Raw genomic sequence first — 7,038 nt, forward strand, 5'->3', positions numbered from 1 at the left:
AGGCAAAAAATATCTGCTGATTTTCATCTCCATTCTCTTTTGTCTTTTCCTTTTTCCGGGGGGGGGGGGGGGGTGAGAAAATCTAGAAATATGGTTTGCTTTATTGAATTACAAGCATGACGATTTTTGATACATTAGTGTCAAGTGAATCATAAAAGGCGTACATTGTATCTCAGAATTACCACCATTATCTCAACAGATAACTCGATCGTTAATTGCGCTTGTAACTTTTTTTTCTGGATTTTCCTTGAAATAATGAAAAAGCCAGTTCTTTCTTTGCTTAGGCTCGTAATAGGAAGAGAGAGGGGTAGATTAGGAGAGGGAGAAAGGGAAGATGATGAATGAGAACAGGGGGATGGGGCAGAGGCAAATAAAGAGGAGAAGAATAGAAGAAGGAGGAGGAAGAGAAGAATAGTAAGAGAATCGGAGAACGTTAAGTATAAGAAGAAGAAAATTGAGTGAATGCAACAATATCGGCAGAACATAGATTGAGGAAAATCAGACAATCTGTTCAAAAGCTATGGGTTTTCTTTTTTCATTATTCTTTGCGCAGTCACTGCTGGATGAGGAGACTATATAGTACAGGGTTTTGTTTACGTTACATTGTGTAGAACCACATAAGCAAAATATGCACAGAATTCTACAAACTTTAATTTTTTGGGGAAAAAAGTACACGTTCCCTCGACTGTTACTGATGTATGTTAAGAGTAATATTATTCATTATTCCCCTTCATTCTGAAAGAAGCAAATCAAGTATTCTTTTATCATGCGACAAGAGTAAACATAATTGTATAATGTGGAATTTAATTTTAATTTTCTTTATATCGTTCTACGCACGTGACATCACAAACTGAAGTAGTCTTCTCATCCAGCGATGGCAGCAGTGAAACTTTTGAACGGATTGTCGGATTTTCCTGAAACTTTCACTGATGTGTCCTACTACTATTGCTGCATTCTCGGAGTTCCTTATAATTTAGTCCTTTAAAGATCATTGCACGCTATACCGAGAGGGGGCGCTAATTTACTCCTGGGTAGATTCCTCCTCCAGAATTTGGCAATTTAATGATTTTGATGTGTGTTTGTAATAATCTGTATTCGTGTATTACATGAGAATATTCTCTACTGAAGCCTAGCAACGCCGTTAACACTCATCGGGTTGAGTTTCCATGGTAACATCAGTCATAACATGTGTGTACGTAGGGCCAACCAGTGGCTAGGACCACTTCGTCAGCACGGTAATCAAAAGAAATTGGCAGCTCCCCGAGGTTTTGAACCTGTCTAATGAGAATAAAGATGGAAACACTTCGTCATGCAGGCAGCACTTAATGAGAATCCGCAGGTGGTCCAACGCCCAGTGTGGTTGAAATGTCAATGCGATAATCAGATTGACAAAGAAATGCATCTGAGGTTTGAAGAACTTGATTGTAATTTTTATCCTCCCCTTAAGGGGAAAAAAATACGATGAATTGACTTTTTAAAAATAATCACGAAAATTAATCAAAGGATATCGAAGACGAGGAACGATTTTTATCAGTAGTGCCGCTTCCGTATACCTTGAGCCATGATTTCGCAGAACGCGCGCCTTGTAGGGGATCATTACGCATCGGTGGTGGCTCACAATTCCGTGTAATTGGTTACCTTGGATACAACGACGATAATTATGTTTATGATAATTTTTGAGATTTTCCAGCGATAGCACTACGAAAAATAATGAGCACAGCAGCGAACGACACAGTAAGTCAATCTGAGAAATTATGAGAATGTAATGTACGTGTTTTATTTGATTATTGTGTATTAATTATCGTTGTTACGACCTCTTTGGGCTGATTTGTTTATAAATGGCAACAATGTTCAGCGCGCATTGAGATAGAAGTATGACACACCCATTGTTCAAGCTGAATTGAATCTTTCTTCCTCTTCTTCTTTTTCTTTTCTTTTTCTTTTTCTTTCTTTTTTGCTTGCTTTCTTTCTTTCTGTTTTTGCTGGCAGGAACATGATCTTTTCAAAACATACCCGGTATTCATTTTCATGACAAACTGAAATGAAATAGATCAATAATAATAGTAAGAATATTCTTGCGCAATGCATTCCTATACTTCTTTGTAAATCTTGATAAAGAAAGTAGTTCATTAGAAGCTTAATGAAAGAAAAAATAAAATCTGACTAAATGACTGTGTTCAGATTGTTACATGTCGTTAGTCCGAAGGTTGGTAATTCCGAAGATGAAATAGAGTTCGTTATTTCGACAATGAAAAAAAAAATCGTTATTCAATAGGTTTGCAAATCTAAAAACAAAGCGAGGCTAGTTAATCCGAAAATAAACATTCGGAAGTATAAACTTAACTTCGTTTTTCGGGTGAACGTACCTGGGGAATGACGCACCATTTTCAATTTTCGGAATTATGAACCTTTGGAATAACGAATCTCATTTCATTTTCGGATTAATGAATCTTCGGAATAACGAACAACACCCATTCAGATGAGAGTAATTATTGTGATAACACATACGTAACTTTCCTCAAAACTGAACATTAAGTGTGAGAACGTTATGGGATTTTAAAGTTTCCCAAGTTTTTTTCTTTGGACAGCTGAAATTAAAGGCATTGTTTACAATTTGCAGATGGAACAAAGACCCAGCTTTAGTGCTTCAGAACAGTTCTGAAATTATGAGTTAGGGATAGAAACAACAAGTGTAAAAAAGTTACTCAGTATAATATACAAAATGTGAACAACAGTTATACCATCTACAGTTATGGTTTAGTGAGAAAAATAGTGATATCTCCTTATATTCTAGGCTTTATTGCAAAATTTTTATATGGTAGGATGTTTTGTGATACAACTGACCTGCACATATGCATTAAATGTGCCGACTCAAACATTTTTTTAAGTTACTGCTCCCAAAGGTAAACAGTACCTGTGACAATTGCTCCCGTAAATTATCTGCACGCCAAGCCAAACATAATATTCTACCCATAAATATAACCCTAACCATAAACCTTATATCAAACTTAACCTTAAACCCTATCACAACCCTAATCCTGTCCCTAAATCCTAGGAGAAAACAAGAGACCCGGGGGTCACGCGCTCACCTGAGTATCGCAATTTCACCTTCCATGCATTCTTGCACACTCTTACCTGAGAACATTGTAAACTTAGGTCTGCATATGGACCCCCCCCCCCCCTCAACTCCAGGGGGGGGGGGGGGAGGGGCAGGTAGCCCTGGATCTGCAATGAACAAACTTAGAACTCAAGTCATCAATGTACAAACTCATGATATTAACTTTGCTTTATCATTTCTGGTTCTCTAGTAGAAGATTTTAAATATAATGTGGAGGGGGGGGGGGGTTGGGGTGGGCCGCCTAGGGGCCCCCCCAAGAGGGACATGGTGCCCATTTGAAGGAATTGAGATTCTATCCCCCTAGGGATGCTACCTGCTAAGTTTGGTCAAAATTATCATGAGGTTTTCAAGAAGAAGATGAACATGTACAATCCAGGCCCCATTAGGACCCATCCCCATCCCTCTCCGGGGTCCCGGGGGGGGGGGGGGGGGGCACCCCTGATTCCGCCAATCCCATGAACAAACTTGAAACTACAGTCATCAGTGTACTAACTCATAGTATTATCTAAGCCCTATCACTTCTGGTTCTAGAGAAGATTTTTAAAGATTCCTTGATTTTAGGGGGTTTGGGCCCCCCTGGGGGCCCCCAGGTGGGCCATGGTGCCCATTTGAACAAATTGAGATCATATTCCCCTAAGGATGCTACCTACCAAGTTTGGTGAAAATCAGACATGGGGATCTCAAAGTGAAGATGAAAATGTACAATTTAGACCCCATTAGGACCCCTCCCCACCCCACTCCCCTGGGTCCCAAGGGGTCACCCCTGATTCCCCCATGAACAAACTTGAAACTACAGTCACCAATGTACTAACTCATAGTATTAACTAAGCCCCATTAATTATGGTTCTAGAGAAGAAGATTTTTAAAGATTCCTTAATTTTAGGGGGTTTGCCCCCCCCCCCCCCCCCCCCCGGGGCCCCCCAGGTGGGCCAAGGTGCCCATTTGAACAATTGAGATCCTATCCCCCTAGGGATGCTACCTGCCAAGTTTGGTGAAAATCGGTCATGGGTTTCTCAAGAAGAAGATGAAAATGTAAAAAGTTTACGCACGACGGACGACGCACGACGGACGACGGACGCCGGACGACGGACGCCGGACGAAGAGCGATCGCAATAGCTCACTTGAGCCTTCGGCTCTAATGAGATCAGAGCAACTGTCGCAGAAGCAAATAATGTCGTGTCACCCCGTGATGATTTTTTTTTTTCCATGGGTGTCTTGAACACGACCCTGTGGTCATGTGACCGTTACGTCACTTGCATCGATCATGTCCCTCTCTGTTGTATGCATGATAAGTTGGTAATTCTACTTGAGAGAGAGAGAGAGATACAAGAGAGAGATATAGAAAGAAGAGGAGATTATAGAATAATACATATCACTGGAGAGAGAGACTTTTGTCATGACAGAATGTGGTAGATATGTTGATATAATATTACTGCTTTTCCTCCCTATTTTTCACGAATTTTCATGTGACCGTGATGTCACTTGCATTATGTCCATCTCTGTCGGACAACTATGTGCAAGAGAAATTGATCATTCGACTTGCGAGAGAGATAGAGGAGAGAAGGGGGAGAGGGACAGATAGATAGATAGATAGATAGATAGATAGATAGATAGATAGATAGATAGATATAGATAGATAGATAGATAGATAGATAGATAGATAGATAGATAGATAGATAGATAGATAGATAGATAGATATAGATAGATAGATAGATAGATAGATAGATAGATAGATAGATAGATAGATAGATATAGATAGATAGATAGATAGATAGACAGATAGATAGATAGATAGATAGATAGAATTCGAGAGAGATCACTGCTTTTTCTCCCAAATCATTTTTTGGATCCTTCACATTTCCTGAAAAATGACTTAAAGAGTGTACATGTGTGTGTGTGTGTGTGTGTGTGTGTGTGTGTATGTGTGTGTGTGCGCACGCGTGTGTGTGTGTGTGTGTGTGTGCGTGTGTGTGTGTGCTTGTGTGCGTGTGTGACCAGATTGTTAGGTACATGTATTGTTTTGGCTATTTTATTTTGGTTACATTGAGTATCTAACAATCAAACTGACATGCAAAACGTAACATGAAGGGTCCACACTTGCAGCTTCCTTGACCTATTAGTGGGATACTTTTCAGCAAATACAGATGAGTTATTATTCTCCTTGCGTTCTTGTAGAGCTAAGTCAAAATGATCTCATCTTTTCCTTGAAAAATGAATTTATTTGAAATTTCTCGGACGGATGTCTTGCTGTACGTATTGGTGTGTCAAATTTTATTCATATTCAAGTTGATACTTCTAGACCACGATTCTCAACCTTTCTCAACCTGACGCCCATTTTGGCTCCTGCATTTTTTTGAAACCCACTTAGATCTAATACATCTTTTTTACAGGAGTACAAATGTATTTCATTTTTGGTTGATATTGCCATTCACCTGAGAAAGCACTGTGGCCCGTTGGTGAGCCACAGGCTATGCGCTGCTCAAAACGACATTAGATATACGTGCGACCCATTTGAAAACAGGAACAGGCAGACAGTATTTTTACAGTATTTACAAGCATTTTATTCATTTTTTTTTCAGAAAAAAAGGGAACATCATACAAATGTATTCAAACAATGAAACTGTACATAATACAGGGGAAACTCGGTATAACGAACACTGCTATAACGAGATATTGGTTATAACGAGGAAATTTTCCCGGTCCCAAATTTCCTTCCACACAAGTCTTTGTAAAATGTTACTCTTATAGCGAGATCGGCTATAACGAAATAACTGCTATAACGAGATAAATTTTGTGACTTCCAAACAAAGAAAAACATAGTCAATCAAACCTGCTATAGCGAGGTAAAGCAAAATGCCTTCGGTAAAGCTTTACTTCGCCTGTGCTATCATCTTCCGAGATTGTAAAGCTTGATGCGCCAAAAACTGTCTTGTACACACATAATCATTTTCTTCAGTGCACTCCAGCTAGCGCTGCATGTTGTACGTGTAAGTGTGTGTGTGTGCGCACACTGATACATGCAGAAAATGTGGTGGGACGGCCATATGTATGTACAACATGACATCATCATGACGTTTAGCAGGTGTGAGGCAATCTGATGCTGTGATTGGCCTTCTACGTAGGGAATTCCCCATCTTCACACACACACGCAGTCATAATGTACATACAGAATCTGTCACATACACACACAGCATTGTGCAAACCATATTCAAGCTTTCCACACAACACACACCCATACGATAACCACATACCAATCCACAGACGATCTTGATACAATCGCAAGCTATATAAATTTACAAATTCAAACATCTACAATTAATAAGAAACACATTCTTGATATTGGATTTCCTTGGCGAAAAACATCTTCTTACCCATAAAGGTGAGTAATTCCCTCACACACAATATCAAGTTATCAGTATTGATTGAAATATGATGGGTACCAGGTAGTCCCACATGTGCAAATTAATGTCTTTATGTTATGCCTACTGATATAACGAGATATCGGCTATAACGAGGAAAATGATTCGGTCCCGACCATCTCGTTATATCGAGTTTCCACTGTACATGGTAATCCATCCACTGAGTTCACCAATGTCTTGGCATCCCAACCCTGCCTAGGAAAAGTAATTCAATCGCAATTATGTAAAGAACCTTGTACATGTAACTTGTTTTTCAAAAAAAAAAAAAATCAGGCACAAAAATTGAGGCCTGTATAAACATTGTATCTGGATTACATGTAACATCCAACATAAACAATGATTCCCCAAGCTAAAGAAATTCACTGTTGATTCTATTGAATATTCACATTATTGTAATTGTGTATTTAATGGTAATGACCTTAGCACCTGTCAATCAGTCTGTACAATGGGTGTGTGTTGCCATGGTGACAGCTGCAATGACAGTAAAACATAATGGTGAG

This window comes from Diadema antillarum, unplaced genomic scaffold (genome assembly GCF_040938485.1).
Source record: "Diadema antillarum isolate AM-2024a unplaced genomic scaffold, OU_Dant_1.0 scf00000153, whole genome shotgun sequence".
Lineage (NCBI taxonomy): Eukaryota > Metazoa > Echinodermata > Echinoidea > Diadematoida > Diadematidae > Diadema > Diadema antillarum.